The following is a 27541-nucleotide window of genomic DNA, read 5'->3' on the forward strand; positions in this document are numbered from 1 at the left end:
TGTATCGCATATGGTGTTGGAGTGAATAAAAACACATACATCGCTTCTTTTATTCCGGGCCCTGGATAAAAGGTTCGGAAAACCTAATGTTATTTAAGGAGCCTTGGTGACACCGTGGTTAAAGTACTTGGCTGCTATCTGAAAGGTCTGTGGCTTGAATCCCTAATGGCCACCATGGGAGAAAAATCAGTCTAGTTTCATAAATCTTTAGAGCCTCGGAAACCTGATGGGGCAGCTCTACGCTGCCCTGTAGTGTTGCTATGAATTGGAATCAACTCAGTGGCAGTGGAGGGTGGGGAGTGGTGCAATAGTCAAATGCTGGGCTCCTGACCTTAGTGGTTGGGATTCCTTCCCCCCACCCCCACCCCCGGCATCCACTCATGGAAGAAGGATGTGACCATCTTTGTCTGTACAGACCACAAGACTGGAAACCCTATGGGGGCAGTTGTACTCTATCCTGTAGGCTTGCTATGAGTCAGAAGCAACTTGCAGCCTTGGACACAGCTGTATAATGACCGTCACTTATTCTTCCTAGCTGCACACTTTGTCAGTGCAGCCGAAGGGAAATTCACAATGTTGAGTGCGTTTTTATCAAGTTACAATTTCAGAGTAGAAGACCAAAGAAATGATACTCTTTTTCCAAAATTCAAAAAAGAACAACACAACTTTCGGACTGTGAAACTCCTTCCATACGATTCAGTAATGATGGACACATCGCATTCTGCATTGGTCAAAAGCCACAGGACTTTACAACACACGATGTGCTCCCCAGTGTGGACGAGGAACTTTAGTGAATCATGATGTATTGATGTTGGGGTCTCAATTCTAGTAATGGTAGCACAACAATATGAGACGTGCATCCCCGGGGGAAACGTGTGTGTGCAGGGGAGAAACTGTGTGTGGGAACGGTACTAGAAATTAAGCGTTAATGGAATTTCCCCACAACCTCTTTGGAGCCTTCTCATAGTCTTCCCGCACATTTTTCTTTCTGTAAATCTAAAATTGCACCCCCGAAGATAACATGAAGCCCACTGAAAAATCGAACAACAATCAAAACAGAGGAGTCTATGCCAATAGGAACCTCCATGAGCATCAAAGAAAGGTTCTCCCAAATGGTGTGATCATTCCGCGTGAGAAATAGACCACGTGCTTTATGCTGTCTCCGCTTCCCACTGTGGGATTCTTTGTGACTTTGTGAGGCAACAAGAATTTCAGGGTGGGTCTCGCTTGACATGTTAATTTGTCATCCAAAAGGCAATTGCGTATCACCCAGAGAGGCCGACTTCAGGGAGCACGGACAGGAAAGGGCAGCATAGTGATCACCCATGGGGAAGTGGAGTGGCCATGACCTGCTCCTTTCAGATAGGGCCCATTCAACGCCGTCAGTGGAGTCCCGTTTGCTACCAGAATTCAAGGACTGCTTTAGTACAGTGCAGGGGGCCTCAGGAGTGTGAGCACATCTCAAAGAGGAAATTAAAATGTGTACATATGCATTCGTATGTTTATGCCATTTGCTGTTGTGGGATCAACTCATGGCAAGTCCAGGCATAATGGAACAAAACACTTCCCCATCAGCTGTCACCCCAGTGGACCTCTGTGATCTGACCTTAGGGTTTCAGTGACTGCTTTTTCTGAAGTAGATCCCTTGGCCTTTCTTGTAGTTCTGTTTTAGTCTGGAAGCTCCTCTGTAACCTGCTTAGCATCCTGGAAACCCCCAGGGACAGCCAGGTAGTGGCTGGGCATGAAGTGCATGACCGAGGATCGAACCCCGGACTCCCGCATGGGAGGCGAAAACTCTACCTCCGAGCCACCACTGCTCACATACATCGTCATTCTACTAGTTTATGTTCAATCAGAACTTAATTACCCCAGGATTGTAAATTGCTCATGGCTCATTGCCAGCCGGAGTCGGAACTCAACACCTACTCTCTTCCATGCCGAGGAGGAAATAAGAAGCGGACGCTTTAAGAGGCACTGATTTGGCATTTACTTACTTAGTTAAAGATCATCACCAAGCAGAACCCCCTTGGGAGGAGTGGCTGGCTCATTGGGCCCCATGGGGAGGGCGGTAATTAAACTCTGAAGGCAGCGCTGATGTTCAGCTGAACGCTTGTCTTGGAATAGGAATACACTTGCAATGTAAAGTGGCAGGCCCTCGGGTGGCTGTTGACACAGCATAAAGAGCCAGCACTTTTTTCTATAAAAGCCAAATTGAAGAAACTGTTATGAGCTCATCTGCATAAAGCAATATGATTCTGCCTGAGGGTACTGACAACAGGGAGTGATTAGCCAACTGGCTCTTCCTGCTCCTCCTTAGCTCTGCTAGCATGCCACTTGTCACTAAAAAATCGCAGGCGCCATATGCCGGGCGGCTTTCACCCAGCGCCCCTCATTCAGGACGCACAAAGGGTCCCTCCTTGGCCCAGGAGAGAGGCTGCCAGGGGCAAAGGGCAAGGATGGCAGGGGGTACTGCCCTGCTGCCTCTGCCTTTTCCACCGAGGACATCCACTTTTGCAGGGAAAGGGACAATCAGTATTGCATGTTTTCTTCAACAATGAGGTGTGCGTTTTCAGGAAGCTGCCTGTCGCTTCCTCCAACTCAATGCTGATTCATAGTGACCCCATGGGACAGGGTAGAGGTGACCTTGAGAGTTTCTGAGACTGTAACTATTTATGGGGGAGGAAAGGTCTATCTCCCCTGGATCAGCTGGTGGTTTCAAACCGCTGACCTTGCAGTTAGCAGTTCAACGCACGGCCACTATGCCGCCAGAGTTCCTCTAAGCTCCCTAGGGGGTGCAAACAGTGTATGCTCTGCTGCCAACTTAAACATGGTTCTTACCCACCCAGCCAGTGGAGCTGCAGAAGAAACACCTGGTGATCTGCTACCGTAAAGACTACTGCTAATAAGACCCTGTGGAGCAAAGCTCTAGCCTGTAGCACCCGGGGTCGCCATACTCAGAATCAACTGGCCAGTCACTGGCATTGATAAACATTGCTCCAGAGAGGATACGACCCTCCCTTACACACACACACACACACACACACACACACACACACACACACTTCCACTGCATGATGCTGGGTGGGAGTACAGGACCAGAGTCTAACACGTGGTTTAATCATCCTTTGAAAGCCCAGGAGTCCCGGGCCTTTGCACCACCACTACTAGTGTCTTAGGAGATGCACTGGGGAAAACTAGAAAAGGGTGCTTTCCTCCTTCAAAGCACACTCTGTGTTTCGTCTCTCGATTTTCTGGGCGCTCTTAATTATGCAACCCTCTTTTGCTCCGTGTGTAAATAGTACATTACAATTTTAACCCTGAAGAGTATGGTTTTCATGGGGTCCCACAGCTAACTCCCTGGGTTTTAAAAAGGAGATTATGCTTAGGAGGAATCAGCTTTCCAGCCTTTCAGGGTCTCTGCATGGGGGCAGACTAGCGCTGGACTGCTTGGGTTAGGTTTGCAGGGCGCCTCTACTGTTTCCCTCCATCATCACCCAGGTGAGGACTTTCTCACACCAGGTACTTGGAAGGTTGCCAGGGGTGCAGGTGAAGCAAATAGAGGGCAATGGACCAGGGCAGCGACTTCTCCTACGGTGTCTGACCTTCCTTCCAAGGATACTGAGGAAGTAGACTCTCCTGGGGCTGGGGGCCATAGCCAATGAGGTCTCTCTGTGGGCATGGCTTTCTCCTGAGGATTCTGGGAACTTCTATCTTCCTCCCTGGAAGTGGAACACACACTCTCTGTTTCGTATTTCTGATGACAAGGCTGATGGAGCTATGCTGATGTGGCCAGAGCCCTGGAGCTGGAGGAGCCACATTGAGACCCACACCAGCTCTGAGATGCTTCCACCACCACTGGATCCACACAACTGTCCACCCACTGGCCTATGATCTTCCTGCATTCTGCAACATCACATGTGTTGCGTGAGTCTAAAGAGGAATTTACAAACTGGTATCAGACATATGGGCTAATATTGAACTTATGAATTTGATCTGGACTGTCCTGGGATGTTTTCTTAATATATAATTACTTTTTGATATAAAGCTCTTGCTTATACACATATGAATGTCTATGAATGTTTCTCCAGTCAATCTAGACTAACACAGAAGGGTAGAATCCTCCACTACAGAGGCTTTACAGGGGAGGAAACTGGCTCCTGGTGCATCAGCTGGCCTGGGCTCCTTCCTGGCCATTGCTCTCCTGACTCACAGCGTCTTCACCTTTCACAATGTGGAAGGTTTCTTAGAGCCAGTGGGCTTTGAAAGGTGGCTTTTACACTTGTTGGGGGAGCCAGTATGTGTTTACTTCCAACGACCAGTGGGGGTGTTGTCTCTAGCAGAGGATCACAGGAAAGGGATATCCCCCAGGTTTGTGAAGGTTGAGTACCAGTTGGAAAGTTAGCAGGTTTTAAATTCTGACCCTCATTCTGCAGAGTTTGCATACTTTTAATTAAGTGACGTTGAATGCATGGTTCTCAGTCTCCTTAATTAAAAAAAATCAAAATAATACCCTCCCAAATTTAATTTGACTCTCAAATTTAAACTCAATGAATAAAATTGCTTTGGAAATGTCTAACACTAACTTAATAGCAACAACAGCAAATACGGACTACTATTTATCTGGGAAGTCAATGGGTGATTAAAAAAATGCTTCATATATTTAGTTGCTAATCAGAAATTGGGACATTTGAGTGTACCCAGAGGTGCCTCAGAAGAAAGGCCTGGGGATCTCCTTCTGAAAAATAAGGTCCTGAAACCCTTTGGAGCAAAGCTCTACTCTGACACATGTAGGGTCACTGTGGATCAAGGTTCACCCCATGGCAATCGGTATCTGTCTGGAGGTCTTGACAAGCCAGACTGTGCTAAGCCTTTGACTACACTATCCATACGTTTTCATCTAGCACCTTGCATGACTCCTAGTGCCCTCTAAGGCACAAGGTTGACTCCCCAGGTTCTAGAACCCTGTGAGACAAAGCCTGGGCCTCCCATTTTATACTTCAAGGTTGCACATTCAGGACAGGAACTAAGAATAAAAGGCAGGAACCTTTTATTGACTGGAACCCCCCTAAGGTCACATTTAGGGCATTGTAGGGATTATACCTTGGACTGCTAAACACAAGGTCAGCAGTTCAATACCCCCTCTGTGGGAGAGAGATAAGACTTCCTATTTCAGGAAAGAATTCTATTCTTGAAACTCATAGGATTGGTTCTACCCTATCTTTTCGGGTCACTGAGTTGGAACGGATTCAGTGGAAGTGAGTTTGGTTTTACGTTTATTGAGTCCTATCTCTGTTACCTAGCTCCAAAGTCACTCCCTGGAGGTGGGTAGTTTCAACCCACTTTGAAGCACCCTGGAAAAATGGCTGCCAAGTCTCTTCCATAGCAATGACGGTCACGAAAGGCCTGCGGGGAGTGTGTGTGTGTGTGTGTGTGTGTGTGTGTGTGTGTGTGTGTCTGTGTGTGCTTGTGTGAGAGAGAGAGATTTTAGAAAAATATTTCTCCCTGTAGGCTGGTTTGGTATTCCTGGTTGGTGAAATCATAGGGCAGACACTGCAATTGAAATGGACCCAAGAAGGGACAGGGAAGCACCCAATAGGGATCGGCCCTTCATGCCGTTTTAATTGGGAGCACACGAGAAGCCTGGGACAAGGTTCTTAAAAGGCAGGCAGTTCCCTTCTGTGAATATTTATTATCAGGTATTGTCTGATTTATTATTTTCAAGCACTCGTATCCTAGAAATGCTTATCGGTTGGTTCTTTTACAAAGTTTCATATAGTTTGGAAGCATAAAGCTCATATTTCAGGACGATTCAGCATACAGGGACCCGAAAGCGCGCTTCTCAGGCTGCAGAGGCGCACAGCACAGCAGCAGAGACCGTGCAGGGGACACAGGCACTGGGAATCAATATAGACAGAGGGGAGATGGCTCAGTGTACATAGGACCTGTGAGGCCTATGGGAATGAAGGAGTGAGAGAAATTGGTTTCATAGGGGAAAAGAAAAATCAAGAGTGCTTCATAAAGGAATTGATGCTCGATCTGTTCTTTATCTTCTTGAGACCACAAATAACCTTAATTAATATTCACTGAATTACTTAATGAATAAGGAGTTTCTCAATTCTTGTTTTATTTGGGGGTTGTATATAATATAGGGAGGTTCATAGTTACCAAATATAACAGGAATGACCCCAGTAAGTCTGACAGCAACTAAACAAATAGTCAATATTTGTTATAAAATCATGAATTCTAATGAGGGTATTGAGAAAGGAGCAAGCATGCCAAATAAACCCTCTTTAAATATATAAGGCAACTTGATATAAAACATTTGCCAAGAATTGTCTACAGTACAATTAAAGAAATTATGAGCATGAGAATTGTGTCTTTCTTTTATTATATTTTGTTTTCAGTAGAGCCTAAAGGAAAAAAGTGCATGAAGCTATTTGCTGCTAATTGAAAAATGACATTTAAGGAATGGAACCAGTAGGTAAAATAAGACACACCAAAAATGCTCCCCCATCCGTATGTCCACACAGAGAAAGCATCCTTAATCCAAATGAAGATACTGATGCAAATGTTTCCTTTTTTTTTCAACTTTAAATCAGTTTATTGACACAGTAACACAACACACTTGCCTCCCTAACAGCCCCCACCCTCTCACCCAAACTAGATGTTGCCCACTTCGTTGCTGTTCAGTGACAACCAAAAGGCAAGCCACCTCTACACCGAGTCTCCCCTGGGCCCTGTTGTAGGCACGCAAATGTTTCCTTTAACAGTGTAATAAGATTCTTTTAATTGATGTTGCAATAGCTGTATCATCCCATGGCTTTCAAACGTGTTTCTAAGCAACAGAATCCTCTTCTGAAGCAAAATTTCACTTGAAAACCAAGCATCCCAAGCCTGCAATCTCAGAGATGCTCATCGCAGCCTAGGATGACCCTTGGCCTGCTCAGCCATGCAGCAGCACGCATGCTCTGCTAGAGAGACCCCAGAGCTCTATGAAAACTTGGGGCCTCTGGGGTCCTGGGGCTCCCTCAACATCCACTGACCGTCCACAGCAAAGTTCTTTCCTAGGCCAAGTGTCTCATCTATAAAACATTCCTGCCTGGATTTCAGTTCAGATTTTCTCTTCAGGTTATGAATTGCTTTTTCTCAACTGTCATATGCATCATTTTTGTGGCTTTAACAAAACCCTTTTTAAATTTTGAATTGTAGTGAAAATACAGGTAGCACAATATCGGGCAATTCAGCATTTGTCAGGTGTATGATTTAGTGATGCTATCTGTATGATCAGTCATGTTAGGCAACTATAACCTGTATATGTTGTTTGCTCTCGGTGAAAAGATGGAGCCCTGAGAAACAGATCATGTGCTTCTTGGCATCTCGTTGCTGCGAGCAGCTGGCAAGGGGTCCCTGGCTCGCAGTGACCCCACACGCAAGGCAACAGCAGCTTGCCGGGCCTTATGGCTCCCTAGAGGCTCCAGATGAGATCACTGTGATCACAGAGGTTGCGTTGGCCTCTGCTTGGAGGTCCAATGCCAGGTGTTTCTTTTTAGTTCATCATCTTCCTTTGGATGCTCTGTTGAAACTTTAAAAAAATCATAACACCACACGAGCCTTCCCCAACAGACATGTAGTGACTGCAGGTTTCCAGTGTGGGAGTCAAGAATTCTACCACGGAACCACCTCTGGCTGTATTTATTGGCACAGGAACCATCTGAATGGCTATCCCTGCCTAGTGCCATTTAGCAAAACTATATTAAAAACTCAAACTCACTGCCATCAAGTCGATTCTGAGTCATTGGAACCCCATAGGACAGGGTAGAACTCCCGCTCTGGGTTTCTGAGATTGTAAATTTTTATGGGAGTAGAAAGTCTCCTTTTTCTCCCCCAGAGCAGCTGGTGGTTTCAAACTTCCAACTTCACAGTTAGTAGTTCAACCCATGACCACTATGGCATCACGGCTCCCAAATTATATTAGGCGTCATCTATATATCATGAAACCATGGCTGCAGACTGTTTATTCTTCTTTCTCCTCTTCTCTGTCTTTCCTCCCCTCTCCCATTTCCAACCCCCACTTCTCCAAGCTCTTGCCTAGTCCTGTGTAAGCTTTCCAAATGGTCTAGAGTGTTGGCACAATCTCCACGCTTGATCCTGACACCCATTCTATCAGGTGGGCCAGGCATCCTGATGTGACAACCTTTGGGGCAGGATCTAGAATGGTTGTGTGTGGGCACAGTATAGTGCTGAGGAAGCGCTTTGAGGCTTCCTCATCCCGCACTATCATGAACCCAGTCCTGCCTTTCAGTTCTGGTTAGACCAGAGCATGTACACTGGTACAGATAAGAGCTCAAGACACATGGAATCCGGGTCAGATAAACCCCTCAGGAATAGATATGGGAGTAGCAATACCAGGAGAGTAGGGGGAAGGTGGGAGAAGGGGGAACCAATCACAATGATCGACACATAATATGCCCCCCCAGGGAGATGAACAACAAACTGGTGGGTGCAGGGAGATAGTGGTCAGTTTAAAATATGAAAACAATAATAATTTATAATTTATCAAGGGGTCACTAGGGTAGGGGTGGGGCAGGAAGATACGCAGATACCAAGGGCTCAAATAGAAAGGAAATGTCTAGAAAATGATGATGGTATCATATGTACAAATATGCTTGATACAATTGATGTATGGAATGTTATAAGAGCTGTCAGAGCTCCCAAGAAAATGATTTTTTTTAAAAGAAGGAAAAAAAATGATTCTGTGTAATTGTTAATCATCTGCAGTCACTTCTGACCTGCGCGACCCTGGGCACATGAATTCATTGCTCCAGGTTGAGTCTTGTCACCTGAAAAACAGGGGGAGTATTGGTAACAGCCCAATGGGATGAGGGCAAGCGACCCACAAAACGGGATCTGTTAGGAAAATAACTAAATGCTTAATTTACGCCTTTTCTCTTGTTTTTGTTTATTTGTTTTGTTTGTTACTCCCTAATTTTCTAAAGGGACACAAATTACATTTGTGGCCAGAATATAAATCAGCATCATTCACAAAGTAAAACACACAGGGTAAGGAATAAGAAGCACATGCATTGAGCTTGACGCAGGTGTCTACCTGCATGTGCTGGAATGAGGTTTGCACCAGAAGGCTTTCCTGCCAAAGAGACAGGAAGCTGAAGATGAGCCCGAATGCTTAAATCAGGTTCTGCTTTCTGTGACAGGGAGTAAGGGCCATTATTGGTTATTCACACACTAGACTGCACTTGCTGTCCCCATAATGGTCCATTTAAAAATTATATTTCCCAAGGTATAAACCCAGAACCAAACTCACTGCCATCAAGTCGACGCCGACATATGCCAACCCTACTGGACAGGATAGACCTGCCTGTGTGTTTCATGGGAGTAGAAAGCCCTGTCTTTCTGGCTCAGAGCAGCTGGTGGTTTCAAACTGCGTGCCTTGCACTGAGCAGCCCTGTGCCACCTGGGGCTCCTTTCCCAATGCGCAGGCTCCTTTAAAAAATGCGGGGTTTCCTGTTTGGTTCCTACCACAATCCTGGTGGGATGGCACAGAGCCATCCTCATCCTGGTTAATCTAAGATCGGAGGCTCAGATTCTTGCCCCAGTCCCATTGCTAGAAATAAATAAGCACACAGTGCACAGACGTCAGGTATTGCCCGCCTGTTCTAGGCTGTCTCTTTTTCTGCCAATATATGTTTCTGATAAATCAGCGCATCTACGTTCTGTTGAAGACCAAGCCTCCTTCAAGCAGGCTAGAGGGTGCTGTGGTTGATGTCCCTGAAGGGCTTTGGTTGGCACCCCTGCCGTTTACTGGAAGTAGAAGCTCTTCCTGTTTCTCAGGCAACAAACCGAAACATGCTAACCCCTGGTTTCGTTGCTTCCCCTTACTCGTGTCCTCTCGTTGAATGTGGATACTGCTATTGCTGTTCACTGCGCCCTTGACTCAAAAGGACGCTGTACACCATGTCACAGGGTGCAGCCGACCCAAGTCAGCTCCATGACCGGCTAGTGATTGGATGGTGGTGATCCACAGGGTGTCATTGGCGGGTTCCGATAAAGCTGAGCCAGCCATGCCTCCAGCATGAGGTCAGCCTCCGCCCTCCGACCTTCGACCTTCTCAGTTCTGATACCCAGCACAGCAAGCTCTACTTCCTTACAGGGTCCGCTAATTCGTTGCAGTGGCTACGTAGAACTCATAGAACATCCTGATTGTGGGGGTTATCAGGGATATGGACAGGTTACAAATGTTCAGGATGCAACTGTTTGAATTATTTCAACAGGACAGATGGTTCTCAGCCATGCTGACTGCTGGTGAGCTCTCGCTGCCCTACTTGGGGGAACAATAGCTCTTTAGGGGAAAAAAATAAACACTCAAAAGGCTTGCCATTTGATCCCAAACTTCCACCGAAGTCATGCAGCTCTCAATCCACGGGTGTCAGCAATCTTAGTTCCCCCAGTTAAGTGCCTGCAGATACTCTTTTCCACAAGCCAAGAGGATCTCAGTTTTACTTGCTCTCTGGTGTGGAGAGTCCATGGCTCTGGCTCTTGGTGCTCCTGTTGTCCCCCCTCTGTCACCCCTTTGTTGCTCCCTGGTGCCACGCTGGGATGTCCAGTGTGCAGGGCTCTGGTGTCCGACAGACGCAGTCTATCCCTGGATTTTCCTTCTGGCAGCTAATGGAATCCCCACATGTGCTTCTGAAATGGCTCATTTTTAAACCCAGCAGTTTGCAAACTGACCAACCTCCTTTTGAGAGTTCCCAGGTACTTTTTTTTTTTACAATTACAGTTATCCCTGTAAGTATTTACTCACAACTGAAATTCTATCAGTGTTGTCTCTTCTCTACTCTTCTCTCTCTCTCTTTCTCTCCCCCCCCCCCCAGATCCATTAGGATAAAAGCAAAAGCAAGACTCCTTTTGTGAGTGAGAGTAACACAGACTCTGGCTAGAATTGCCATATGAAAATAATTCACTGCACTCTGACCTTATCAGTCAAACAGTAAAAATTGCGTGTCTTGGTTAGGAAATGAAGAGCAGACGTCAAAGGAACCTGAGCTCCCGAGACACAAAGTGGTGGGCACTTGTCAGTCACTCAACTCGTGTTAGCACAGTTAACTCTCCCCTTGAGTCCATTAATATTTTTGATTGATTTTTTCAATGAAAACATAAGTCTAGTGAATTATTTATCCAAGCTCATGCATACAATAATAATGAGAAGAACCAACATGGGGTTGTGTGTCTTCTGTGTAAAACATGGTTCTAGACTTCGATTGTGTATCATCTAAGTCTCAAAAAACCTGTAGGGTAGTGCTTATTCATTGAGTCCATTTTATGAATGAGTATGATTAAGGACTGAGAATGTTTGTAGATTTCAAGATCACATAGAAGAAGGGACAGACAAGATTCTAAAACCCAGTTTGACATAATACCCTCTTACCCTGGACACCTTAGCAATGAGTCAAGCCCAGTATCTTTGCTAAAAGTCTCGACTCTTCAAACTAGAATTCCATCGTTTGCTTTTTCTGCTCTGGATGATACCAGGAACGTGGAGAGGCCCACTTAAAATACTCTGCTGGGCTACAGAAGTAATGATGGAAGAAATCATAGTATCTCTTATTTAGGGTCATTTCTTTGCTATCATATCCAAATCAGAGAAAAAGACAGTAGATAAGATCATGATTAGTAATACAGAAAAAGCTTCTGCTAACTAGCTTATGTAAAAGCATCGTGTAAGATGATGGACGATGCATTTAAAAGTACATTTCCTGTCTTAAAAAGTAATAAATAAGTCCTGGAAAATTAGCCAGAAAAATATTCTTCACATAAAGAGAATGGTAGTTAAGACAGCCCCTTTCCTGAAGAGGAATGCAGGCTGACAGATACCACGGCCCTGCTGGTTGAAGGGGAAAACTGGGGAACTGCTTGCAGGCGCACTGGAGTCAGCCCTGGAGGCCAGGGCTGCACATCAAATCACCTTGGATCTTCCCTGGGACGCAGGAGGCCACTCTCAGTAGCACGTGTGATGCCTGCATTTTCCATTTGACCTTCTCCTCTTTCCTTGTCTTCAATTCCAGAAGTAAAACTGCCTTGACTTTCTTCTGAGCTGTCACAAATGACATTTACTTTCCCCCTTGAGGAAACAACTTGAAATAATTAATATCCCAGAATATAATCTTTATACATCTACTTTGCTTCTAGAGAAATTCCAAGGTTAGAAAATGTCAAAAGGAATATGAATTGATTTTTGCCACCTGGGGTCAAATTTTCACTCTAGTTAGAAAAGTCAATTTTCATAAAAATATTTGCGTACTATAACCTGGGAATATCCCAATTTCAAAGGTAAAAAAACACAATTGCCTGTATTACAAATTCATATTAATATTAAGAATTGGTATTAAGCCTTGCACATTATTTTATATACTCCCGATCTTCTTTGGGGATGGAGTACATATTATGGTATTAAATGCTAAAATATAAAATGACCTTAAAATCAGATGATACTTATAATGAATCATGTACTAATAATACAATATTTATTTTTTTTAAACTCCAGATTTTTTTGTAAGTGATCATTGTAAGCAATCCCACTTTAGGAATTTTAAATTCTAAGCAACTAAAATATTGGGAGTGATAAAATACTACAAGATCAGTTCTCATTGTTCTGAGTGATTGGTTTTCCCTAGATTAAAGATAGATGAATGACAGAGAGATGGAGAGGTAGTTGGATGAATATATAAATGAATAGATGATCAATGGAAGAAGGGATAGATGGATAGGTGGATGAGTGGGTGAATGCAAAATGGATATATAAGCAGATGAATTTCTTCCCTTCAATGATGTGCACTGGCTAATTAGCCAGTCCTCAGATCTTTAATTATGAAATTGGTGAGAGATGGTTTTGATATAGGTTTTTCACTATTTAAAATACCATTGCTGGACTGTATATAACGAACACTATCCAAAGAAAATTATTTTATAGGCATTCTCATACATGTGGACACATCCCCAATAGCCTGCCAGGAGGTGAGGCAGTTTGGGTAATTTTAAACCATGATAATAAAATATGATTCATTTTAGTTACAATATCCTGAAACAATACTAGCATCCCAGAAGTCCATTTTAATTCCTTCCCCGATACAAGGGATGTTGTTTTGAAAATATTTTTTCATTTCCTCTCTGATCTGTGGACTCATTCAAATTAAATGATATAGCTATCCATCCTTTACACCCACACAGTCATTAACGGAGACCCAGACAGTTGCCCCTTGGGACCTGTTATTGTTTCCCGATCCTCTCTGAATTTACCTGCTGTTGCTCTCTGCTGCAGCCACAACTGTAGGTGTCCCAACAGTGTGTGTATACACACACACACACACACACACACACACACACACTCCTGCCTTCCTCAGGGGACCTTCATTGACCAATCTCTCTGCATTGACCAATCTCTCAGGGCACACCTCCACCAGGAACCACAGGCTCTCTGCTCACTCCCACGGGTCTGTGCCTGCACCATCTTACCCGTCTGGCCTTCCCGAGTCACACACAGACCCCTGGGCCGCATTCTCCTGGCTCTGCTTCACGCTGTCCACAAGGCATTTGGGGCCACACAGTTGTTGAAATCCACAGCTGGAGTGCTACATTTCTTGCTTTTTCCTACTTAGTTGTCTTCTATCCCTTCCATGCTCCTCTACAGCACTGTGTATTGTACTTACTGGATCGCTTTGTTGCCTGAGTCCCCACAAAACATCTGCCTATGTGGTGACAAATCCTAGTGCTGAGGGATTCCTGCCCTAAGGGCTGAGAGAGATCGGTTCTGGAGCTGTGGCTGGGCAATCTGCAGGACTCATCAGGTGTCCTTGGTCTGTACTAGCAGTCAAATTTCTTGATTCACCTCTGGTTTCCCCACAGGTATGGCAGCATCTTTGTGTGCAGTAGTTAAAGCAAACCTGTTTTATCTGCTCTATTACAAACAGAAAGTTGCTCTGGAGCTGCTCAGCATCCATGACTTCGTTCTTAAGCAGTAACGGGAGCATAAAGAAGAATTTCTCCAAGCATTTCACAAAAATGCTCTAGTCTTGAAAATACTCTCTTAACACATTGCAGCAAATTCTGGGAAGGGTCTCAGGAGTATGTAGAAAGTGGTCAGGCCCAGTCCAGTCTCTTCCTGGCTGGTACTCTGAGATTGGTGTTTGAAGTCCCAATCCCTTATGCTTGTTATTGCATATGTATGTGTATTGTTTCATATATATATATATGAATATTGTTTCATATATATGTTTCATAATATATATATATAAAATCTCAAGATTTTTTTCCTGTATAGTTTAGTGATGATTCCTGGTGGCATAGTGGCTTAACTGTTGCACTGCTAACCCAAGGTCAACTTTTCAAACCCACCAGCTGCTTTGTGGGAGCAAGATATAGTGTGTTCAACACTCAAAAATCCATCAGGCACTTCTAGTCAGTCCTATAGGGTCTGTGAACTGGAATCTACTCGATGACTGTAGTTTTAAACCAAAACCATTGCATTCCATAGCGACCCTATATATGGTTTCCAAATCTTTACAGGAATAGAAAACCTCATCTTTCTCCCTCAGAGGGGCTGATGGGTTTGATCCACAGATGTAGACCTCTTTTGCAAGTCTACAGTACTGGGGACGCCATGCTCAAGGCAGTGGGTGTGACAATAAGGTATGCTGGAGGCAAAGAGAACACTTAGTCCCGGTGAGAAAGGCCCAGTGAACCGAGACCTGGGAGAAGACAGGCAATAATAAAGGCCGAAGGAGGGAGCCACCAGAGGGAGCCCAGAGCAGGGGGTCATGGTGAGCTCCAAGCGGGAAGCAAGCATAGACTAGCACACATGAGGAATATATTCCTCTGGTCCCCTGAGGCGTCCTCACCCCCCACTACCATGACCCCAGTGCTGCTTCTCAATTCAGACTAGACCGGAACATGTGCACAGGTACAGAAAGGGATGGGAGCTCATGACACACAGCATCCAGGAACAGGAGTGGGAATAGTGGTGCCAGAAGGGTAGGAGGAGGAGGAGAGGAAGGGAGAAAGGGGGAACCAATCACAATGACCAACACATAACCACACACCCCTTTCCAGGGGGAAGAACAACAGAAGACATGGGGCACGGGAGACAGCGGTTGGTGCGAGATAAGAAAATAATAACAATGTACAATCTATAAATGGGTTATGTTGGGGTGGGGGAGGGATTGGGGGGGAAGAGGAGCTGATACCAAGGCCTCAATAGAAAGGAAATGTCTAGAAAAGAATGAAGGCAACATATGTAAAAATTCACCTAATGCAAGCAATGTATGGACTGTGACAAGAGTTGTAAGAGTCCCCAATAAAATGAAAAAAGTAAAAGAAAAAGAATAGCACACATGAGGACAAAAGTAAGGAAAGCTCTACATCCTCTCAGGACAATTGGGCCAAATGAAGAATGTTTGCCTTATGCCGTTTTAAGTGAGCTGAGCATTTGAGCACTACTGCAAATAGCTCTGTCAGTGCGGTGGGTTAAGTGTTGGTGGTGCAGTGAGTTAAGCATTGGACTGCCTAATTGCAAGGCCATAGGTTCAGATACGCTGGTTGCTTTTAGGAAGAATGATGAGGCTGCTTGCTCCCATAAAGAGCCGCAGTCTCAGAAACCCTAAAGAAATAGCCTCTCAACTCTGGAGAGTGGAAGTCTTTCTCAGGTGTTGACTCCATCAGTTCCTTCTGGGGTCATTGAGGGAGAAACCATTCTTCTAGGTTCTGGGGTCTGCTGGCAATCTTTGGTGTTCCTTGGCTTGTGGGGAGATTCTAACTGTGTATGTGACATCCTCTCTTTCCTGCCAGTCCTTCACTGCTATAAAACACTACTCAGGAGGGATTAGGATTGAGAGCCACCCGATTCCTATGTAATTCCATCGGTTTAACTGATAACAAATGCAGAGAGGAACATAGGTCCCAAACAAGGTCACACATACTGGTAAGGGGTACACTCCAGCATCTCTCTGTCAGGAGACACAACTCACAGCAGTGTGGTTAATTATATGCGTGAGTCTCTATCTGCTGTTTATCCCAAGTAGGCTTTGCTCCTCTCTCTGTCACACGGAATTCTGAAAACAGAAAAATTTGGCAGCCAGAGTTTTATCAAGATTTTTGAATAATAACAAGGGATGTACTCACTATCTGCTAAGAGGGCAAAGGCAAGACTCAAGTCTGTGCCCTCAATTAACATTATTTAGTTAGAAGAAATGCACGAGGACACAACTCGTAGCAGTGATGTGTGGCAACGTTACCCGGAATGCCTTATGCTGAGAGCTGATTGTGAAAACAGTATTTTCTTTTTTTGCCTAGAGAAGAGCATTGCGCATCCTATTCTGAGAAGGCATATTTTTAATTAGGGCTGTTCTAGAAAGTCTTAGGCGAGTGGCAAAATAAATTCAATCCACATGTAACAGTTTTTCATGCTCTAAATATGTACCATACAGTAGCACAGGATAAATAAAGGGATTTCTTGCTGTAGACCAAGGTCTTAGAGGGGTTGCTTCCCATCCTTGGACAGATGTCCTTTTTCCCTTTGGGTCTCTTTCTTATGCCTTGTTAAGCCAGGCAGAGGGTGGAGGTGAGCCCCAACTTATCCTGGGATTCTGGCACATGTGGTATTGAACCGTGTCTACAACTGTGCCCATGCTGTGTAGATCTTCATAAGCCTAAAGCAATAATAGTTTATAAAATCAGCAGCAGCAGATTATAGAAATACAGTGTTCGGTGATGATCATAGGGACTGACCAAAACCTTAACAACTTAAGAAGGGGGCAGTGATATTTGGGCACAAAAGATGTAAAAACGGCCAGCCTGGAGAGGAAATGTGGATGTATGTACATAAAGAGATGTGTTCTTTTGCTGAGAACTCAACACCCCTCCTTCCATGGCAAGGCAGGTGCCTCTTCATCAGGAACAAGGAAACAGCATCAGGCACTGCAAGATGGTTATGTCAAGTTTCCTCTCAGCAAGGCCGCTGCTGGGCATCTGGGATTGACCGTAGGGATGCCCCGGTAATGACTGGTGGGACAGACTGGGTCACATTGCTTCTTTTCATCCAGCAGAATGCCAGGGACTCTTGTGATAGGATCATTGTCTAGGCACCATCCAGTCTGTTCAGACTCTTAATTACTCTGCGGACAACACAATGAGACACTGCGCGGTTCTGTTCCATCTTCACAACTATGTTTGAGCACATTGTTGACACCGCCATGCCTCTCGCTGAAGGCTTCCTCTTTTTCCAGGGGCCGGTGTCTCCTGAATAACAGACCCAAAATACACGAGCCAAAATCTGACCATCTTTGCCTCGAGGCAGCATTCGGGCTGTACAAAGCACTTAGTTTGTTCTGAAAATCCACAGTGCTTTCAATTGGCTTCACCCACTGGAGAATTCAGATGCACTGATGCTGCTGCCTTCCCTGTTACCCAATTTCACATGCAGGCGAGGGGACTGAAAGTACAATGGCATGGTGCAGCTCCGTCTTCCCAGTGCCATCCTTGCTCTTGACCACGTCAAACAGGTCTTGTGCAACGCATCTGCCCGACGTGACACGTCTTTTGTGTTCTTGACCGCTGCTTCCATGGCTCTTGAGTGCAGAGTCAAGTAAAAATACATCTTGGCATTTTCCACCACTCTTCCTGCTTATCCTGGTCTCCACGGGGAGGAGGTTGGTCTTCTTTCCATCGAGACGTCATCATGTTGAAGGCTGTAGTCTCTTATTTCATCCGCAAGTGCTTCAAGTCCTCCTCATTTTCAGCGGGCTAAGTTGTGTCATCTGCATATTGTAGTATATTCATTAGTCTTTCTCCAATCCTGATGCTGAATTCTTCCTCATTTAGCCCAGCTTCTCAACATATTTACTCAGCATAAAAAATAAAATAAAATTGAGTAAAATATGCTGAAGGCATAAAGCTGAAACACACCTTTCCTGAGCTTAAACTATGTGGGATCCTCAGTTCCTTTCTATAGTCTGCCTCTTGGTTCCATGGTTAAGTATACTGGAATTCCCCTTCTTTGCAATGTTATTTCTAGTTCCTTATGATCCGCAGCATTGAAGGACTTTGCATAGTCAAAATGAATAAATAGGTAAACATCTTTCAGTATTCACTGCTTTCAGCCAAGATCTATCTGATGTCCGTAATGCTATGTCTCCCTCTTTCAATGACCTTTTCTGAAAGCCAGCTTGAAGTTCTCAAAGTTCCCCATCAATATACCATTGAAACCACTTTTGGGGTTATCTTAAGCAAAATACTTATTGTAAGGAATATCCATGATATTGTTTGAAATTTTCCACACTCGCTTGGGTTACCTTTACTTGTAATGGTTACAAACGGAAATTTTTTCCCTCAGACACTTGGCTAGGTAGCTATCTTTCAAATTCCTTGGTAGAGATTAGTGGTAGCTTTCAACACTGCGTGCATCAATTTATTGAAAGATATCAATTGCGATTCCATCAATTCTTGGAACTCTGTTTTCTTGACGCCTTCATTGCAGCTTGCGCGTCTTCCTTTAATGGTGTCTGTTCTTGCTCAGGTGCTACCTCTTGAAACGGTTTATCGGCAATCAGTTCTTTCTGAGACAGTGGCTGTTTCTGCCATATTCTTTCACTACTTCTTACATCACTAAATGATTTTTCCCCAATAGACTCCTTCAGGATCCCATTTCAAGGCTTGATTTTTTTCTTTCTTCAGCTCTTTCATTGTGAAATATGCTCAGAGTGTTCTATTTCGTATTTTTTTTACTCTAGGTTATTTCATTTTAAATTATCATACTTTACTTTGTCTTCTTGACCTGTCCTTTGAAAACGTCTGTTCAGTTCATTTATGGACTTTAGCTAATCTACAGTCAAGAGCGGTCTCCGAGTCTTTCTGACCTTTCCGTCCTTCCTGGACGGTGTTCCTGACGACCTCTCCCGCTGCTGGGTGCTTGGCCATTAGTGTTTGATACAGCAAATCTGTTCCTGAGAGGGCCTCAAATGTGGTCGTATTATACTCAAGGTTGTACGTGGCTCTTGTGTGCTTGTTTTATTTTCTGGAGCTGTATCTGAAAGTGTGTCAGAACAATTGAGGCCTCTCCCACAGTGGGTCCCTGGGCTTTTTTTGGGGGGCTGATGATACTGAGCTTCTTTATAGTCTCCCCCAAGTTATAGTTAGTCATATCCTTATGTCTTCCATCTGGAGATAGCAATGAAAATAGTTATCATGTAAGTTTCTTACAAAATCAGAGTTGATTGGAAAACATACCTAAGGGTCAGCAGACAGACATGGAAGTATGGATTCTTTCCTTCTCGTGTTCTGTTTGTTTATGTTTTTTTTTCCTTCTTTTTCTATCACCTATGTCTATTGACATAAGATAGGCAGGATGAATAAACCCAAGGAGAAAACTAAGGGACCAGCAGTTCCCAGGGGACATGGGAGAGGTAGAAGTGGCATCGAGGGGGATTAAGTAGCTAACAAACTCAGAGATAAAGAAACAACAAGAGATCTAAAACTGATGGTGAGGAGGGTATATAACACCAGGTGGGGCTTGATCAAGAGCAATGTATCTGAAGGCAAATGCTAAGAGCCAAATGGAGGTGAGCATGATAGTGGGATAGGAGGAAGGTGAAAGGAAATAGAGGAAGGAAACAGGAGGCAAAAGCTGTTTATAGAGGTATAGTTATAGGCATATACATATAAATATATTAATTTACAATGAAAGGAATAGAGGCCAATGTGTATATATTTATTGATAAGTATTCAGATAGCAGACAGACTTTGGGCCACTACTCAAGGCCTCCCTTAACACAAGAACACTTTGTTCTGATAACCTGGCTCTCTTTGATAATCACCTTCCCAACATGATTGCTGAAGACAAAATGGGTGCATAAGCAAATGTGCTGAAGGAAGCAGATGGTGCCCAACTATCAAAAAATATAACGTCTGGGATCTTAAAGGCTTGAAGTCCAACAAGTGGCCATGTAACAGGGAAGCAAATAAACCGACATGGAGGAAGCACACCAGCCTGTGTGATCATGAGATGTCAACAGAATCAGGCATCAAAAGATTCAAAACAGACTATATCAATGTGAAAGAGGGGGGTTGAAGTGGAGGCCTAAAGCCCACCTATAGCGAGTTGCATATCCCCCCACAGAAGCAGTATAAGAAAGGGATGATTCAACGAAAGTGCAGTTTAGCACTGACAAATCACACATCATTCCTCTAGTTCCTAAACACTTCCATGACCAAGTTCTAACTTGCAAATCTGGCTAGACCAGAGAGCACTAAGAACAGATAACTCTCAATACATGAACTTTAGGAAAGATAAATCCCTCAGGAACAATAATGGGTGTAGCAATATGATGAGGGTAGAGGGAAAGAGAGGGAGAGGGAGGGGTGAGACAGGGGAACTTGTTACAAGAATAGATGTATTATAGCCCCTTCCCCCTGAAGGGAATGGATAACAGAAATATGGGTGAATAGAGACAAAGGACAGTGTAAGATATGAAATAATAAAAACAGTATATAATTGATCAAGGATTCACAAGAGTGGGAGGGTGGGAGAAGAAGTTGTAAAAAGAGGAATTCAAGTAGAAAATGTTTTGGAAATGATGATGGAAACATATGTACAAATTTTCTTGATACAATTGATGTATGGATTGTGATAAGAGCTGTAAGGGCCCCCAATAAAAATTAAAGTAATATTAAAACTAATTACATATTTAAAATATATATATTTTAATGAATAAGTCATGGGTCTGGCAAAATTCTATCATGCAATCTCCAGTTTTGTTTCTATTACCAAGGCCGTGTTTTCTAACTACTGATGCTTCCGCTTTGTTTTCAACTTTCTACTTCTAATTGCTAGTAATAGTCAATTCATCTTGATTGTATGTTTGATCAATTTTAGGTTAAGGTCATTGGTAGACATTTTGACGTACATAAATTTTTGTAATATTTGTATTACGAAGCCTTCCGTGTAGGCTTATACTCATGATCCTATCACCGACAGCACTGTGTTTCAAGATACACCTTGAAAGATTCTTTGGTGCGATTTCATTACCAGTCTATTTCCACTTCCTAATGTCCATGACTTCTTTCCTTCTCTGTGTGTTTCCTTCTTGATGACCTTTGTGTTTCTAGAGTCACATGATACGTTATAGCCCAGCAGAATTCAGAGAGAGACCAGGCGTGTTGCAGGCCTCTTGAGCGTAGGCTTGGCCCAGGTACACAGAGAATTCTCCCATGTTGTGTAGGCCAATGCAGAATACAAAGCCACCCTGTGTGCAAGGGGTGGAAGGAAGGACTCTAGGTTTTGAGGAGAGAAGTGTAAAGGCTGTCGGTTCTGGGAGATGTGCAGCATTGTGGCCACTTCTGTAACCACTGCACAGGGATCATTTGTGGCCTTTTCGGTCTTCAAAGAAGGCTGTCAAAGGTACAGTGTGGGCTGGAAGGATGGAGAAAACAAGAGTCTGATTTGTGTGTGTGGTGGGGTGGGGAGCATATTTCAGGGACAGGAAGCATGAGAAAAGTGGGACTTAACGGGATGCATGCCTGAGAGAGCGCAGATGCGGGAGCTACCTGCAAGGGAGGCGGTATGGGGTGAACATTCAGGCGAGGACTGCCTGGTGCCACTCTGGCGGCCATGGAGGACACTGACGCAGTGGAACCCCAGGAAGGGAACCTGAGGAAGGGAAGTCCTTTGTAACCTGGCTGGTTAGCTTCAACAATCTGTAGTAGAAAGATTTCTCCAGCCACTGTAGTTTGCATTAGCACATGAGAGATTCACAGGGTCAGACGTCAGTCTCTGTGAGTACACAAGTACGTCTCTCCAAACTGCTACAAAACCTGGCCAGCAAAGTGCCTGGCCTGCCAGCAGGTACTCCACATGTGCTCACTGTCTTCAGTCCCCCAAAGCCCACGTGCCTGCCATGCCAACTCTCACCTGGTCCTCTCTTGGCCGATGACCTTGTCCGCTCTTTGAAACTAGAGCCTAGGGAGCGATCCAAGTTATCTTTCTCAGTACAGGTTAAGCTAAGGCCAGAGAGGGGATCTCACGTGCATGCCCTCCCTCTCCTCTATGACCAAAGCAAGCCAAATAAGAATGTGAACCTGAGGGGCTGCCAGAGTTTGAGGGAAAGAATAAGCGTATAGAAGGATTTGGCCAGAAGGAGACTGGAGACAGCAAGTGTAGGGAAGAGGTGACATGAGCAAAGTCACCTTGAAGGGATTGCACTGAAGGAGATGAGGCTGAACTTGTGAGAACTGTTGAATGGCAAATTGATGATATGCTCTGCCCAGTTCACAATGAAAAGTTAAAAAAAAAGTTCAAAGAAAAATGGAATGAAAAGATAATGGGATTTTTTTTCCACAAAGTTTTTGAACCCCCCAATAAGTATATGTGTATATTTGTATGGGTTTATTTGTGTATATAAGAACACAAATATAACACATACATATATAAACACATACATTCACACATATAAACATATTGATATACACATATGTATAAATTATGAGAATTAATACAAGTATACATATGTATATATATTACACACACATATATATAAACACACAAACCCATTGCCCTAAAGTTGATTCTATTTTTAAAATCATTTTATTGGAGCTCTTACAACTCATATCACAATCCATAATACATCAATTGTATAAAACACATTTGTACATTCGTTATCCTCATCATTCTCAAAACATTTGCTCTCCACATAAGCGCCTGGCATCAACTCCTCATTTTACCCCTTCCCTCCCCATTCCCTCCTCCCTCATGAACCCTTGATAATTTATAAATTATTATTTTGTCATATCTTACACTTTCCGATGTCTCCCTTCACCCACTTTTCTGTTGTGGGGAGGAGGTTATATGTAGATCCTTGTAATTTGTTCCCCCTTTCCATCCCACCCTCCCGGTATCACCACTCTCACCACTGGTCCTGAAGGGATCACCCTCCTGGATTCCTTGGGTTTCCAGTTCCTATCTGTACCAGTGATCATCCCCTGGTCTAGCCGGATTGTAAGGTAGAATTGGGATCATGATAATGCGGAGGTGGGGGTAGCATTTAGGAACTAGAGGAAATTTGCATATTTCATCATTGCTACACTGAACCCTGACTGAATAGTCTCCTCCCTGCGATGCTCTAAAGTTGATTCTGATCCCTGGTGATTGTACATAGGATTTCTGAGACTCAAGAATATTTACAGGCACAGTCAGCCTCATCTTTCTCCTGAGGATCAACAGGTAGGCCTGAACCACTCAACTTGAAGTTAGCAGCCTAATGCCTAACAGACAATGTCACCAGAACACACCAGGGCGGAGGACCAGGTGCTATTTCATTTGCTTCTACAGGCTCACTGTGAGTTAGAATCAACTCAATTACACCAATCAACAACAGCATACATATATGATATATATACATGTATACATATACACATATGTACATACATGTCCTTGGCATATTCTTCAGAAAGTTTGTCTTTCATGAGCAGAATTCCATAAATCCCAATTTTCAAAAAAGGTAGCCTAAGTTGAATTATGTTCTTTTATAATTGAGGAACTCATCTCAAAGAAGTAATGTGACATAGATTTAGTTATCAATATTTTTTTCTTAAGTGGAAAAATCAAATTAATGAAGGCATTTAAAATACTCTGCACTCTTATTAAATACATTGTGTAGGAACTGTGCTTGATGATCATGAACATCAAATCTGACTTCCCCATTGAGCGAAATGAATTATAATCAAGTGGAACAAATTGCATTGCTATTACCCCTCTTTGTTGATTTGAGCTAACAAATGACAACTGAGCTGAAATGGGTTTTATTTGCTTAGCTCTTCTGAGAGGAGAACAACGTGCCTTTTGCTCTTGAGTTTGTACCAGCCTCCTAGCTGTCAATTGTGGGATACTGTTTGGCATTAATCAAAAGTTGTATCGACTTTTCAGTTCAGTATCACAGACACCAACAGAAAGCATAGACCGCTCTGCGTCTGGTTTTGTTCTGGGGCCTGGTTTCTCAACCTCCGAGCTTTTGGATCAGCTACTTCTTTGTCGTGGAGGCCGCCGTATGCCCTGTAAGATGTTTAGCAGTGTCCCTGGCCTCTGCTCACTGGAAGGCAGTTTCACATCCCTTCTCACCAGCTATGACAACCCAGTGTGTCTCCAGATATTGCCAGAGGACCACCCCCCAGGGTTATAGTCACCCGTGGGCATGAAGCATTATTCTAGACACACGGATTCTTGAATCATACAACCAAAGAGAGAAATAGGAAGCTGCTTGCCATCAGATTCAGATTATGTATGGCTCTTATATAAACAGACTATGTACCTTCATCCATGCTCGCTGATTATTACTGTTTTCCCCTGCTCAAAAACCTATGAAATATAAACAGATTTAGTGCAGTTCTGCTTCAAAAGAGATCTTTCATTTTGCACATGGTTTTTGTAAAATAGTTTCTGGAATGAAGTGACAGTACTTACCATCTCACAGGTCCTGTTTTGTGTGTTATCGTTTTTGTAAAGGAGAATTACCTGTTCTTAAAGGAGGAGGGTCTTTGAAGTCAGGCAGAGCTATGGATGTGTGCCCCTTGAAGGTCGTCGTTCCCGCGAGCCACTGAAATTCAAGTTTAAGTTTAAGTTGCCTACCTTGTAGTTAGCAGTCCTGTGCCCAACTCATAACCCCACTAAGGCTCTTTATCTAAAGGTAGGAGGGGACTTAATTTGTCCTGGTAACATGCTCCCAGTTTCATTCACTGAAATTATGACTGTGTTTGGTCTAGGCCAGACCATATGGCTTAGGCATGCTCAGACTCAAAGCAGACCATCAGAGGAAACCTGCTGCCACCAAGTCACCTCCAGCTTGTGGTGACCCCAAGTGTGTCTGAGGACAACTGGACTCCACGTGGTTTCCAGGGCTGGCTTTTCAGAAGTTGGTTGCTAGCCTTTTGTTCTGAGCTGCCTCTGCATGAATTGGAACCTCCAGTCCTTCAGTGAGCAGCCAACGTTAACCACGCTGCCACCCAGGGATTTGCTAATGTCATATAGCATCGTGGAACTTTTAGAAATGGGAGGGCTCATCTCAAGGCCTGAATATGTCACGTGACAGCCATGTAAAGACCGGCTTTGGATTCTAAATCACAAAGTAAACCCAAACCGAAAACCATGGACGACAACAACAACAACAAGAAAAATCCCAGGGGATTTCCTATTGTCTCATCAAAGTGAAAAGGAGCTTTGGGCTCTTCCTTCCAGGATACGTGTGGATCCATGAGCACAAAAAGCCAATAGGAGTTTCCCACCATGGTTGGACCCTGTGGAGCTAGGAGTGCTTTCTCCCCCACACTGTTTCTTTCCTTCCAGACCCCTGCCTTCTCTCTGCAGATAGAGATGGATTTTGACAGAACCAGGAAGGGGTGTTCTGTTTCCATGGCAACATTGACTCGAATGCTGCAGGTACATGGACTGCCACTTAGGCCACGGACAAACGGAAGGCTCCTGAAGGGGCGGTGTTGCAGTGCCTGGCCAAAAATAACTTGGCACGCCACTGCGCCCACAGCCCCACTGGGGAAGGTGTTACACCGACTGGCCAGCCAGCTGCCATCCCTGCTCTGTCTTCATGCTAAAGAGAAGGACGGGGAGCCTCAAGTGTCAGGGGGATGGGAGCCAGCCGGGCTGCCACATTGCCGCCACGGTCTAAGCAATAACACGTTTCCTCTGTTGAATGGAACATGAAATATATTCTAACTCGCTCACCCCAGGGGCACCGGATAATTTGTATTTCAGCAGAAGTATTATAATTACATAGTTTAGAGTTAGAATTAACTAGCATTTGGGGAAGGAGTGATAAAAACCAAGCAGTTATTTAAAAATTAATTTTAATGGAGTCAGTTTGGAGAGACTTGATTTTCATTATACAGATCTGGAGGGGAAGGTGCTGAAGGGGCTAAGGGAAATACAAGAGGGCACCATGGTCAGGTCCCATCTCACCTTGACCTGCTAGCCCCTCTTGCCAGGGAGTACTACTTCTCGATGTTAAAATCCAAACCCCAACCAATGGCTCAAATGCCAGCCATGTTTCAAGACAAGAGTTCCATTAATGTTGGAGGGTTATTTATGGGGGCTGGTGGTGAAAGTACTAAGTGTAATTTAAAAAAATATAAATCATTGTCCCCTATGCATTGATCATATCAACTTTTATAAATAACATAAGCATAACTGATAATTACTTCTTGTATTGGAGACACGAAATACTTAACAGTGATTAAATTTTGCTTGAAGAACAATTGACTATTCAGCAAATATTTTCTACCTGAATGTCAAGTATAAGACTATGCCACGAAGTCCAAGACACCTGGGAATGAAGGAGATGCATCTTTGCTGCCCAGAAGCGTATCATGTTTTGTTGCTTAGAATCAAGTCGGAAGCATTGTTAAGAGGAATTTGATGACACTGATCCTTGTAAGGCGCCATGGAGCTTGTTGTGACTCAGAGCAGCCCCATATGTACAGCAGAATGAAACACTACCCTGGCCCGCACCGTCCTTGCAATGGCTGTTCTGTTTAAGCCCATTGCTGCAGCCACTGTGTCACTCGTTCTCTTAGATGATCTCCCTCTTTTCTCCTACCTAACCTTCGCCTTTACCAAGCCCGATGCCCTTCTCCAGGGGCCTCTCTCCCTTCTGATAACACCGCCAAAATACGTCAGACCAAGTCTCACTGTCCTTGTTTCCAAGATTTATTCTGCCTCTATTTTTTTTGAGAGAGAAAAAAAGATTTGTTTGTTCTAATGCCAAACCATAGTACATTCAGTAGTTTTCATCAACACTATAATTCGAATACATGACTTCCTCATCATTTCTCCTCATTCATTGTTCAGTTTTTACAAGCAAATGAAGTGATTGAAAATACCATGGCTTGGGTCAGGGGCACTTTAACCTTTGCTGCTATACATTGCAAACTTTCAATCAGGTCTTTTACAACAGATCCGTCCACTGAGATATGTTGCTTGATTTTTGATTGGTGTTTTCTTTAAGTGTTGATTGTGCATCCAGGTGAAGTGAAATCCTTGACAACTTTAGTACTTTCTCCATATATCACAGTGGTTCTCAACCTTCCTAATGACGCAACCCTTTAGCCCAGTCCCTCATATTGTGGTGACCCCCAACCATAAAATTATTTTCATTACTACTTCATAACAATAACTTTGCTACTGTTATGAATCGGGCGACCCCTGTGAAGAGGTCAATCACCCTCCCAAAAGGATCATGACCCACAGGTTGAGAACCACTTATATATGATGATATTGTTTATTGGCCAGCGTGTTAGTCCGGGTAGACTAGAGAAACAAATCCAGGGAGACTCATATATGTTTAAGAAAGAGCTTTAGATACAAAAGCAGTTGAATATAGAGAAGACATCCCAGCCCAGTCCAGATCAAGTCCATAAGCCAGACATTAGCCTATATGTCCAATACCAATCTATAAATTCCTCTTCCGATTTGTGCAACACA

General features: G+C 43.9%; 1 protein-coding gene across 1 annotated transcript in view; it reads left to right on the forward strand.

The window, feature by feature from the left end:
- The window catches only part of DSCAM (DS cell adhesion molecule), a 646922-nt gene that overhangs the window by 197301 nt on the left and 422080 nt on the right, over nucleotides 1-27541 (forward strand). The gene's annotated exons all lie outside the window — the stretch shown is intronic.

This window comes from Tenrec ecaudatus, chromosome 2 (assembly GCF_050624435.1).
Source record: "Tenrec ecaudatus isolate mTenEca1 chromosome 2, mTenEca1.hap1, whole genome shotgun sequence".
Taxonomy (NCBI): domain Eukaryota; kingdom Metazoa; phylum Chordata; class Mammalia; order Afrosoricida; family Tenrecidae; genus Tenrec; species Tenrec ecaudatus.